The sequence below is a fragment of the Stomoxys calcitrans genome, chromosome 1 (genome assembly GCF_963082655.1).
Source record: "Stomoxys calcitrans chromosome 1, idStoCalc2.1, whole genome shotgun sequence".
In the NCBI taxonomy this organism is placed as follows: domain Eukaryota; kingdom Metazoa; phylum Arthropoda; class Insecta; order Diptera; family Muscidae; genus Stomoxys; species Stomoxys calcitrans.
In genome coordinates this window covers 230,280,795-230,293,895 of record NC_081552.1, presented here as the reverse complement: position 1 = coordinate 230,293,895, position 13,101 = coordinate 230,280,795, and positions in this window count along the sequence as shown.

Here is a 13,101-nt window from a genome sequence, read left to right as displayed (position 1 = left end):
AAACATATAAATGGGAGCTATATCTAAATCTGATCCGATTTCGAGCAAACTCCTCAGATACTGTGGCAGTCGTCGAGGAAAGCGTTTTGCAAAATGTTGGCAAGATGGATCAAAAAATGCGCTTGCAGTGGCTCTTAAAGAGAAAATCGGGCGATATATATATATGAAAGCTATATCTAAATCTGGGCCGATTTCTATGAAATTCACCAGTAATATTAAGAGTCAAGAGAAAATCCCTCCTGCCGAATTTCAAGAAAATCGGTTAACAAAAGACCATTTTATTGCAATATTACTGGAAATCAGACGAACATATATATGGGAGCTATATCTAAATCTGAACCGATTTCCATGAAATTCACCAGTAATGTCGACAGTCGTAAACATTGCTCCATTGGCAGGTTAAGTTCAAAGATAGGCTATATACGCCGATTTAGGGTCTTAGGCCCATAAAAGCCACATTTATTATCCAATTTTGCTGAAATTTGGGACAGTGACTTGTGTTAGGCCAGTCGACATCCGTCTTCAATTTGGCCGCGATCGGTCCAGATTTGGATATAGCTGCCATATACACCGTTCCCCCAATTATGGCACATAAAAGGCGCATTTATTATTAAATTTTGCTGAAATTTGAGACAGTGACTTGTGTTAGGCCAGTCGACATGCGTCTTCAATTTGGCCCCGATCGGTCGAGATTTAGATATAGCTGCCATATGGACCGATCTATCGATTTGAGGTTTTGGGCCCACAACAGGCCAATTCGGCCGAAATTTGGGACAGTGAGTGTTAGGACCTTCAACATCGTTCTGCAATGTAGTCCAGATGGGTCTAGATTTAGATATAGCTGCCATAGAGACCGATCTTCCGATTTGATGTTTCGGGCCCATAACAGGTGCATTTATTGTGCGGTTTCGCCGAAATTTGGCACAGTGAATTGTGTTAGGCTACTCGACTTCTTTCTGCAATTTGGCCCAGATCAGTCCAGACTTAGATATAGCTGCCATATAGACCGATCATCCGGAGCATTTATTGTCCGACGACGCCGAAATTTGAGACAGTGGGTTGTGTTAGACCCCTCGAGATCTTTCTGCCATTTGGCCCAGATCGGTCTAGACTTAGATATAGCTGCCATATAGACCGATCTTCCGATTTGAGGTTTTGGGTCCATAAAAGGAGCATTTATTGTCCGATGTCGCCGAAATTTGAGACAGTGAGTTGTGTTAGGCCCTTCGACATCCTTCTTCAACTTGGCCTAGATTAATCCAAATTTTTTATGCAAATGTTGGCAGTGACTGCGCTTCAAATGGTCCATCCACTTAGTCCAATTTTGGCATACTTCTTCCAATATATCGGTCGGTATCTTAGGAATAAATGCTTCAATGTTGTCTTCCAATGAGTCAATTGAAGACGGCTTGTCTGTATAGACATGAGCTTTAACATGGCCCCAAATAAAATAGTCTAAAGGCTTTCAATCGCACTATCTAGGCGGCCAATTGCCCTGTCCCGAACGTGAAATAGAATATTCACCGAACTCATCTCCCAATAAATCCATTGTTACGCGTGCTGTGTGGCATGTGGCACCGTCTTGTTGAAACCACATGTCATGCAAGACAAGCTCCTGCATTTTGGGCAAAAAAAGATGGCTATCATCTGGCGATAGTGGTCACAATTCACAGTTACGATTCCCAGTATCTTTGAAGAAGTACGGTCCAATGATGCTACCAGCCCATAAACCACACCAATCTGTGACTTTTTGTGAATGCATTGGTAGCTCTTGTAATGCTTTTGGCTGATCTTCACTCAAAAACTGACAGTTCTGCTTATTTAGGTACCCATTGAGCCAAAAATGAGCTTCGTCGCCGAAAACATGAGAGAACAATTGAGCGCGTTGAACTTTCTTTACCCTCCGGCGGGTGAGAAGATCCCTGGGGTCCTTTTTTTCATTTTCAAACTGAAATTACTCCTTGTATTCTAAGGAAATTTTATCTAGAATCGTTAAAAATAATTCAAAGTGACCCAACCAATAGTTTAATTTCGTTTCAGGAACGGGTCAAAAAGTACACTGGGATTAACCAACAGCGAGTTTGCGGCTATTGATGATATTAGCCAAATCTTGCAATCTATCTTGGTAGCAGCTTACACTCCGCATGATGCAGTGACCGTTGATAAGCAGTTATAACCATACAGAGGCCGCACCCGTTTCTCACAATATATTCCATCGAAGCCTGCCAAATATGGTATAAAGATATGGTGGTTGTGCGACTCAAATCATTTTATCCTGTCAAAGGAATGATTTACTCTGGGAAATTGCCTGACCAGGCACGAGAGGTGAATCAATGCCTACAATTTTTTCACAACTTTGGATTCGGCGCGTGCTTTAATCAAGAAGAAAACCGCATATGTTGAAACAGTGCGCTCGAATAAGACATGTGTGCCTAGGGAATTCCAAAAAAAAAATCATTCCTGTAACAATCCAGTTTGGGCAGAGCATTCAACACTTATGCATCGATGCCACACCTGCACAGATAATATGTTGGACGAGGGACAATCTACACAAAAATAGTTGTTTAGGCTCTTTTCTTAATATTTAACTCATAAAAGATAAATAATGTTATATATAAACAAAATTCTAACTTTCATCATAGATGTATAATCAGTAAAGAAAAAAATATGTAAAAAATGCGTTTTCATATAAAGTTCCATACAGAGTCCTTTTTTCAAACACCATTGGTTTCATAAGGAAAATCTCTTTCCGTAGATGTACTGGATGATGCAATACTGTAAAGTTTTCTGCGGAAATCATCGCGAAAACCAATCTTTTTTGGACATAACATTTCAAGTTCGTTTTCAAGACCAAAAACGCTGTGACACCTTAATTTTTTCGAATTTGGAAAATTTTCCAGCATTCCGCAATTCGAAATTCAAAGACGATTCGAATAATAAACAGAATTACTTAAAATTTCACATTTGATTTGTTTACATTTTTTTTTAGCAAGGCTAACCCCTTATGAAAATTTGCAAATTTTGATGCGAAAAAAATTTTCGAGTTGGGTATACAGTATTGAAGATTATGGCACAAAAATTCGGATAAGTGCAACTCCTATGCTTTTTCGTCAAAAAACAAGCTCAAAATCGCATAATTTATAACCGAAAAATGCTAAAAAATCAAGGTGAGTGTGAAATTGCTGTAACATCTTTTGTTTTGCGTATTTCAAAATTTCTGAGGACACCGTTGGATTTTCGAGGAAAATCTCTTTCTGTAATGGTGCTGGACGAAGCAATACTCTGTCCTGTTTTCATGAATACTTTAGAGTTTTCCTTTAAAGTCGCATAATTCATATCCAAAAAATTCAAAAAAAAACACCAACGTGAGTTTGCAATTGCTGTAACTTCATTAGTTTTGCCAGCATCAGAATTTTTCAAACACCGTTGGTTTCGTGAGGAAAATTTCTTTCCAGCATAGGTGCTGGATGATGCAATACTGTAAAGTTGGAAATCATCGCGAAAACCAATCATTCTTGGGCGTAAAAATTCAATGTCGTTTTCAAGACCAAAAACGAATTTCGAAAATTTTCTAGCATTCCGCAGTTCGAAATTCGAAGACGATTCGAATAATAAATAGAATTAGCTGAAATTTCACATTTTATTTTTTTTTTGCATTTTTTTAGCAAATTTTCATAAGGGGTTAGTCTTTGATAAAAAAATGCAAAAAAAATAAAATGTTAAAATTTAAGTAATTCTGTTTATTATACGAATCTTCTTTGAATTTCCAATTGCGGAATGCTGGAAAATTTTCGAAATTCGAAAAAATGAAGGAGTTACAGCGTTTTGTGGATTTGGCCTTGAAAACGACCTTGAACTTTTACGCCCAAAACAAATTGGTTTTAGCGATGGTTTTCACAGAAAACTATATAGTATTGCTTCATCCGGCACCTCTCCGGAAGGAGATTATCCTCACAAAACCAACGGTGTTTGAAAAATTCTGAAGCTTGCAAAACTAAGGATGTTACAGCAATTGAAAACTCACGTAGGGGTTTTTTCAGTTTTTTGGTTATGAATTTTGCTATTTTGAAGCAATACTCTAACGTTTTCATGGAAACAGAAAAGAGTATTGCTTCGTCCAACACCATTACGGAAAGATATTTTCTTCACGATTCCAACGGTGCCCTCAGAATTTTGAAATACGCAAAACAAAAGATGTTACAGCAATTTCAAATTCACCTTGATTTTTTTAACAATTTTTCGCATATTTACTATGCGATTTTGATCTTGTTTTTTGAAGAAAAAACATAGGAGTCGCACTAATTCGAATTTTTGTGTCATAATCTTCAATACTGTATACTCAACTCGAAAAATTTTTTCGCATCGAAAATTGCAAATTTTCATAAGGGGTTAGCCTTTGCTAAAAAAAATGCAAAAAAAATAAAATGTGAAATTTTAAGTAATTCTGTTTATTGTACGAATCTTCTTCGAATTTCGAACTGCGGAATGCTAGAAAATTTTCGAAATTAGAAAACATGAACGAGTTACAGCGTCTTGTGGATTTGGCCTTGAAAACGACCTTGAACTTTAGTTTTAGCGATGTTTTCCACAGAAAACTTTACAGTATTACTTCATCCAGCACCTTAACAGTAAGAGATTTTTCTCACGAATCCAACGATGTTTGAAAAATTTTGAAGTTTGCAAAACTAAGGAAGTTACAGCAAATGCAAACTCATGTTGATTTTTTTGAATTTTTTGGACATGAATTGTGGGTTTTTGAAGCAATACTCTAACGTTTTTATGAAAGCAGAAAAGAGTAATGCTTCATTCAGCACCTAAGCCTAATATAAGTCACTGTGTCAAATTTCAGTGAAATTGGATCATAAATGCGCTTTTATGGGGCCAAGACTTTAAATCGAGATATCGGTCTATATGGCAGCTATATCCAAATCTGAACCGATTTGGGCAACGTTGAAGAAGAATGTCGATGGGCCTAACACAACTCATCGTTCCAAATTTCGGGTACATGAGACAATAAATGGGCCTTTTATGGCCCCAAAACTTGAAATCGAGAGATCGTTCTATATGGCAGCTATATCCAAATCTGGACCGATCTGGCCAAATTGCAGATAGTGTCGAGGGGCATAACATAACTCGCTGTCCCAAATTTCAGCTAAATCGGTTAATACATGTGGCTTTTATGGGCCTAAGACCTTAAATCTGCGAATCGGTCTATGTGGGGGCTACATCTAGATTTAGTCAGATATAGCTCATCTTCGAATTTAACCTGCTTATGCACAAAAAAAAGAGTTTGTGCAAAGTTTTAGCTCAATATCTCTATTTTTAAAGACTGCAGCTTGATTTGAACAGACAGACGGACGGACACTGCTAGGTCGTCTTAGATTTTTATGACGATCGGGAATATATATATACTTTATAGGGTCGGAACTCATTCCAATACTTCGATGTGTTGCAAAGGGAATGACAAAATGAATATACCCTCATTCTTCGGTGGTGGGTATAATAACTAAATCATGGTGAAATTGGACATGGTTTGGCGCCAAAGGTATAATAAATTAAAATTTATTTTACTTGCACCAAAGAGTTTATATTACCCTTTTCCAGGAATACTTTTGGAGCCATTAAAATTCACAAAACAAAATGCGCCTTAAAGTTTTAAAAGTGAGGAATTTTATTATATTTTTTTAGCAGTACGTTTTCTGCTTTAGTATAATAATTGCTTATAAAAACTAAATCGTTGAGATGAATGGTAGATCTTACTTACATATGTGAATATCCATTTTGTATCACCTCTCAACGTTGCTTTTGTTCACGGTAGCTTCATCATATGCTACAATCAAAATTCAGAATGCGTCCGCACAGCTATGTTTTTTTGGTATTAAATACAGTCCAACCTCGATTATGAGGTTACCCCTGTTAGCCGGCATGCAGTACCTCTATGTTGTGATTCAACTCCATTATTCGTGCTTCAAAAATGCTAGAGGTAGCATTTACCTTGCTTTCCTCTATTATCCATGCCCCACCCAGATTTTGTTGATGTAAAATTTTGGGATTTCCTCTTTTTTGTTTTTTTCAACTAAAGTTGAGTATCAAATTTCATTCAGTCTGTAGTTGAAAGTTAACCGGTCAAGGTGTTTTTTCGAAAAAGGCTCCAACTACAAAAGAAACGTTCTTTCAATGCAGAAATCTCTCTTACATCTCTGTTGGTTTGTTATCAGAAAACCAGTAAGGAAAGGCAAAATTCGGGAGGTGCTGACTTTAAAATGACCTACACCTACTCTATAGGTACAGTGTGGGAGTTATATTTAATTCCGAACCAATTTTGATGGACCTCGGCGGATGTTTTCAGATGGGTTATTAAACAATCCGTATCAAATTTCGAGCAAATATGTTCAAACTGTAATAACTGCTGTTGGCACATGATAATATTATTGCCATTTACCCAAAATCTGACGAACCTATATGTGGAAGCTATATTAAAAAATGAACCGATTTTGACCAAACTTCACAGATATTGTGGTAGGCATCCAATAGAGCGTTATGCACAATTTTAGCAATATTGGTCAATAAATGCGATTGCAGTGGCTCTAGAAGTGAAAATAGGGCAATATAGATATGTGACAGCTATGTCTAAATCTGAACCGATTTCTATGAAACTCCCCAGTTATGTCGAGAGTCATAAGAAAATCCTTCGTGCCAAATTTCGAGAGCATCGGTTAACAAAAGACTATTTTATTGCATTATTACTGCAAACCGGAAGAACATATATATGGGAGCTATATCTAAATCTGAACCGATTTTTTCCAATTTCAATAGGTTTCGTCTCTAGGCCGAAAAACATGCCTGTACAAAAGATGAATAAGATCGGATGAAAAGTGCGATCTGTAGTTTGTACACAAATTAACATGGACAGACAGACGGGCAAACAGACAGACGGACATCGCCAAATCGAATCAGAAAGTGGTTCTTAGTCGATCGGTATACTTATCAATGGGTCCATCTCTCTTCATTCTGGGTGTTACAAACAAATTCACTTAATTATAATACCCTGTAGCACAGTAGTGGTGTAGGGTTTGAGTTTGCAACCGCTATAACTTCCTCAGTTTTGCAAGCTTTGGAACTTTTCATACACCGTTGGTTTTGTGAGGAAAATCTCATTCCGCAGAGGTGCTGGATGAAGCAATACTGTAAAGTTTTCTGTGAAAATCATCGCTAAAACCAAGTTTTTTTGGACATAAAAGTTCAAGGACGTTTTTAAGACCAAAAACGCGGTAACTCCTTCATTTTTTCGAATTTCGAAAAATTTTCAGCTGTCCACAATTCGAAATTCGAAGACAATTCGAATAATAAATAGAATTAGCTGAAATTTCATATTTTATTTTTTTTTTTTGCATTTTTTAGCAAAGGCTAAGGCCCTTATGAAAATTTGCAATTTTTGATGCGAAAAAATTTTTCGAGTTGAGTACACAGTATTGAAGATTATGGCATAAAGATTCGAACTAGTGCAACTCCTATGTTTTTTCTTCAAAAAACAAGCTCAAAATCGCATAATTTATAACCGAAAATGGTAAAAAATCAAGGCGAGTTTGAAATTGCTGTAACATCTTTTGTTTTGCGAATTTCAACATTCGGAGGACACCGTTTGATTTGTGAAGAAAATCTCTTTCCGTAATGGTGCTGGACGAAGCAATACACTTTCCTGTTTTCATGAAAACTTCAGAGTATTGCTTCAAAATTGAACAATTCATATCCAAAAAATTAAAAAAACCAACTTGAGTTTGCAATTGCTGTAACTTCCTCAGTTTTGCAAACTTCAGAATTTTTCAAACACCGTTGGTTTCGTGAGGAAAAGCTCTTTCCGTAGAGGTGCTGGATGACTTAATACCGTTAAGTTTTCTGTAAAAAACATCGCTTTAACCAATTTTTATCGGCGTAAAATTTCAAGGTCTTTTTCAAGGCCATAAACGCAGTAACTCCTTAATTTCTTCGAATTTCGAAAATTTTCTAGCATTCCGCAGTTCGAAATTCGAAGACGATTCGAATAATAAACAGAATTACCTGAAATTTGACATTTTATTTTTTTTGCATTTTTTTAGCAAAGGCTAACCCCTTATGAAAATTTGCAAATTTTGATGCGAAAAAATTTTTCGAGTTGAGTATACAGTATTGAAGATTATGGCACAAAAATTCGGATAAGTGCAACTCCTATGTTTTTTCTTCAAAAAACAAGCTCAAAATCGCATAATTTATAACCGAAAAATGGTAAAAAATCAAGGCGAGTTTTAAATTGCTTTAACATATTTACCTTAGCAAGTTTCAAAATTCTGAGGACACCGTTGTATTCGTGAAGAAAATCTCTTCCCGTAATGGTGCTAGATGAAGCAATACCTCTTTCTGTTTCCATGAAAACTTCAGAGTATTTGTTCAACATTGAACAATTCATATCCAAAAAATTAAAAAAAACCCAACTTGAGTTTGCAATTGCTGTAACTTCGTCAGTTTTGCAAACTTCGGAATTTTTCAAACACCGTTGGTTTCGTAAGGAAAATCTCTTTCCGTAGAGATGCTGAATGAAGCAATATTGTTAACAAAAACATCGCTTTAACCAATTTTTATCGGCGTAAAATTTCAAGGTCGTTTTTAAGGCCAAAAACGCTGTAACTCCTTCATTTTTTCGAATTTCGAAAACTTGTCCGCATTCCGCTTTTCAATGACCGATTTTCAGCCGGTTTAACTTTATAGAATCTGTTGTGGGTAGATTTGGTGGAAGAAATTTTCGAGGCATGTTCTTTAAAGTTTGTCTGGTCATTGTTATTCCATAAACCGTTCCATGTCCCATAAATATATGTTCGGATCTGGCGTTTGTAGTCTTTCCATTGAAATCTCTACCCGATATCAATGTTTTCCCCTAGTGCACTTTTTGCCAATTGATCTACTTCCTCATTGCCCCCTATATCGAGGTGACTCGGCATCCACATAAGTACCATATGTTTATCTGAATTTTTCGTTACGATAGTCCTAATGTCTTGAATAATAGAATTTTTACTAAATGGATAACCAATTCCTTCCATGGAACTTGTACTATCAGACTGGATAAGTATATATGGAATATGGTTTTCATTAACAAATGTCTTCAAACATGACTTTATTGCAGACAGTTCGCAAGTATATATTGAGGTGTAATCTGGCAATCGCTTTTTAATCTTTAGACCGGTTCCTAAAACTGCAATACCTGCCTTATCATTTATTACCGAGCCATCTGTATAATATTTTGCATAATTATGAAACTTGGTATATATGATCTCCAAATAACGCTTCTCAGTCTCCAGAGCTGAAATTTCGGTCTTCCTGCAATAGGCCAGAGAAAAATCAATGTTGGGGTCTAAACATGTCAATGGCGCTATAAATGTCGAGCTCATATTTTTGCCGCAATTTCGAAAATTGATCATAATTCCTTAGATAAAGTGGATAGTTCCGCGGTGCCTTGGATCTATAAAGATCAAATCTATTTTGGTTGTCCTTAACACTCCCTTAAAGTCGGCGCCCCGGTAGCCGAGTTGGTAGCGTGCTTAGATTACCAGTGCAGGGTTCTTGGGTTCGACTCCCGCCAGAAGCCTTGGTCTGTCGCTATTGTGGTATCACAATTGACTTAAAATTGTCTAAGCGAGTCTTTAAAGGGCTGCCACTCTTACCTAACCTAACCTAACACTCACCTTAGTTGGTTCATGTCTTGTATTGAGTGTCCACCTTACTGCCGGTGTCTGTTAGGAAATGCTCCAACGAGGAGCAGTAAATACGAAAGAGCTAACTTTTTATACCCACCAACGTCTGATGGGAGTATACTAATCCAGTCATTCCGTTAGTAAAACCTCGAAATATTCGTCTAAGACCTCATAAAGTATATTCTTGATCGTCTCGACGTTCTGAATCGATCTAGCCATGTCCATCCGTCCGTCCGTCTGTCGAAACCACGATAGCGGTCAAACGCGTAGATATAGGCGCTTGAAATTGTGCACAGATACTTAATATTGATGTAGGTCGTTGGAGATTGCAAATGGGCCATGTCGGTTCAAATTTGGATATAGCACTCATATAAACCGATCTCCAGATATGACTTCTTGGGCCACTGGAAGCGGCAATCTTTGTCCGACTTAGCAGAAATTGTGCTCGTAGTGTTGTGTTATGACTTCCAACAACTGTGCCAAGTTCGGTCGAAATCGGTCTATAACCAGATATAGCTCCCATATAAACCGATCTCCCGATTTGACTTCTTGAGTCTTTACAAGCCGCAATTTTTATTGAAATTTTTCATGCAGCGTTCTATTATAACTATAGACAATTGTGCCAAGTGCGGTCAGAATCGGTGTATAATCTGATGTAAATAGCTCCTATATAAACCGATCTCCCGATTTGACTTCTTAAGCCCTTACAAGCCGTGATTTTTGTCCGATTTGGCTGAAATTTCGCATGTGGTGTTCCGATGTGACTTCCAACAATTGTGTCAAGTACGGTTCAAATCGGTCTATAACCTGATATAGCTCCCATATAAACCGGTCTCCCGATTTGACTTCTTGAACTCTGGAAGCCGCAATTTCTGTCCGATTGGGCTGAAATTTTGCATGTGGGGTTCCGATGTGACTTCCAACAATTGTGTCAAGTACGGTTCAAATCGGTCTGTAACCTGATATAGCTCCCATATAAACCGGTCTCCCGATTTGACTTCTTAAGCCCTTACAAGCTGCAATTTTTGTCCGATTTGGCTGAAATTTTGCATGTGGTGTTCCGTTATGACTTTCAACAACTGTGGCATGAACGGTCCGAATTGGACTTTAACCTGATAAAGCTTCCATATAAACCGGTCTCCCGATTTGACTTCTTAAGCCCTTACAAGCTGCAATTTTTGTCCGATTTGGCTGAAATTTTGCATGTGGTGTTCCGTTATGAATTTCAACATCTATGGCATGAACGGTCCGAATTGGACTTTAACCTGATAAAGCTTCCATGTAAACCGATCTCCCGATTTGACTTCTTTAGGCCTTACAAGCCGCAATTTCTGTCCGATTTGGCTGAAATTTTGTATGTGGGGTTCCTTTATGACTTCTAACAACTGTTTCTTTAAAACTTTGAACAATTTTTTAGTACGTTCCAAATCGTTCTATAACCTGATATAACTTTCATATGAACCGATGTCCCGTTTTGACTTCTTAAGTCCCTGGAAGCCGAAATTTTTGTCCGATTTGGCTGAAATTTTGGATGTCAGGGTCCTTTATGACTTCTAACAACTGTGCTATGCACGGTCCGAATCGGTCTTTTACCTTATGTAGCTCCCATATAAACCGATTTCCCGATTTGACTTCTTGAGTTCTTACAGGTCAAAATTTTTCTCCACTTTGGTTGAAATTTTGCATGCAGCGTACTGTTATGACTTTCAAAAACTGAACCTTATACGTTTCGAATCGGTCTATAACCTGATATAGATCCCATAAACCGGTCTCCCGATTATTCTTGTTTGGTTCGTGAAGCTTTAATTTTTGCTGGTTTGACGGAAGTTTAGTATGTAGAAAAGATTATGCCCTTCAATTAAATTTATTTTGTATAAATTTTCAGCAGAATCCATGGTGGAGGGTTCCCAAGATTCGACCCGGCTGAACTTAGCACGATTTTACTTGTTCATATTAAGAGCGCAGAATGGATCGTACGACAAGCCTATTACTGGCTTAAGTGCATATCCATAGTGGCATGAGGTGGAATAATATCCGCACCCTCTTTTCAACCTAGCCTAACCTAGGGCGCAGAACAAGCCGATAAATGGTTATGGTGTATATCCATAGTGGCATGGGGTGGGTTAATATCCTCATCCTCTTTTCAACCCAACTTTTTTGCTATGCAACAAGTTCCAAAAGGGACTTATTTCCATTTTTGTTCCAATTTGTTTAAACCACCTTAAATCATCTGTGTATAAAATTTGTCGATTAAATTTTGTATATGTTTTAGACAGACAAAAAACAATGTTGGTATTGTTTGGTATTTTGATAAAGCCTAAACTTCTCCATCATAAAAAATTTTCCGGTTACCTTTGTAGAGTTTTTTTAAGCCAGAATTCTACTAACGCCTCAATTCACATAACCTTCACTCAAACAACTTGTTCTGAGAATAAAAAACAAAGTCACTCAATTTCATTTTTTTCCTGTTTATTTAATATTTTGCTTTTTTGTTTTTGTTTCGTTTTTCGTACCAATGCGTGTGTTCTCTTTAAGCAGCAACTATAGTGAACTCTGAACACATGCAATGCTGCAACAGTTAATGCGAAACTTCTTCAGCCTTATTCCCAGCCGTTCAATATTTGTTAAAATCCACCACCATACCATGGAGGATATACTAATCTAGGCATTACGTTTGTAACATCTCGAAATATTAAGGTGGGGGCCACCATAGCGCAGAGGTTAGCATGTCCGTCTATGGCGCGAAACACCTGGCTTCAAATCCCTCCCGGAATATCAGAACATTTTGTTTCATCTATGATTATCCCCTTACTAATGCTGGCTACATTTGTGAGGTATGCTGCCATGTTAAATCTTCTCTAACAAGTGGTGTTGCTATGCGACACGCCATTCGGACTCGGCATAAAGAAGGAGGCCCCTTATCATAAAGCTTAACTTTAATCGGTTTGTAGTCATTGATGTGAGAGAAATATCCCCTGTTCCATAATGGAGTGTTCATGGAAAATTCAGTGGTCAGTAATATTGATCTGCGACCCAATAGAGTATACATATATTTTTTGATCGTCTTGACATTATAATTCCATTTAGCAATGTCCACCGCCCTACTGTCAGTGGAAATAACGATAGCGGTAGAACTGGCAAAATATCGATGGCACTATCGATTCTATCGATATTTTTCCCATGGTTCTATTGCAAAAGTTCAATTTTTTGCAAAAGTAAACAAAAACAAGTAAAACGGCGTTAAGTTCGGGCGGGCCGAAGTTTGGATAGTATATTGGCATATATGTAAACCACCATTCGTCAATATCCGGTAAAAAATACATACCTTAAGCCCCATAGCAGCTATATCGAAATATGTTCCGTTTTAGACCAAATTCTT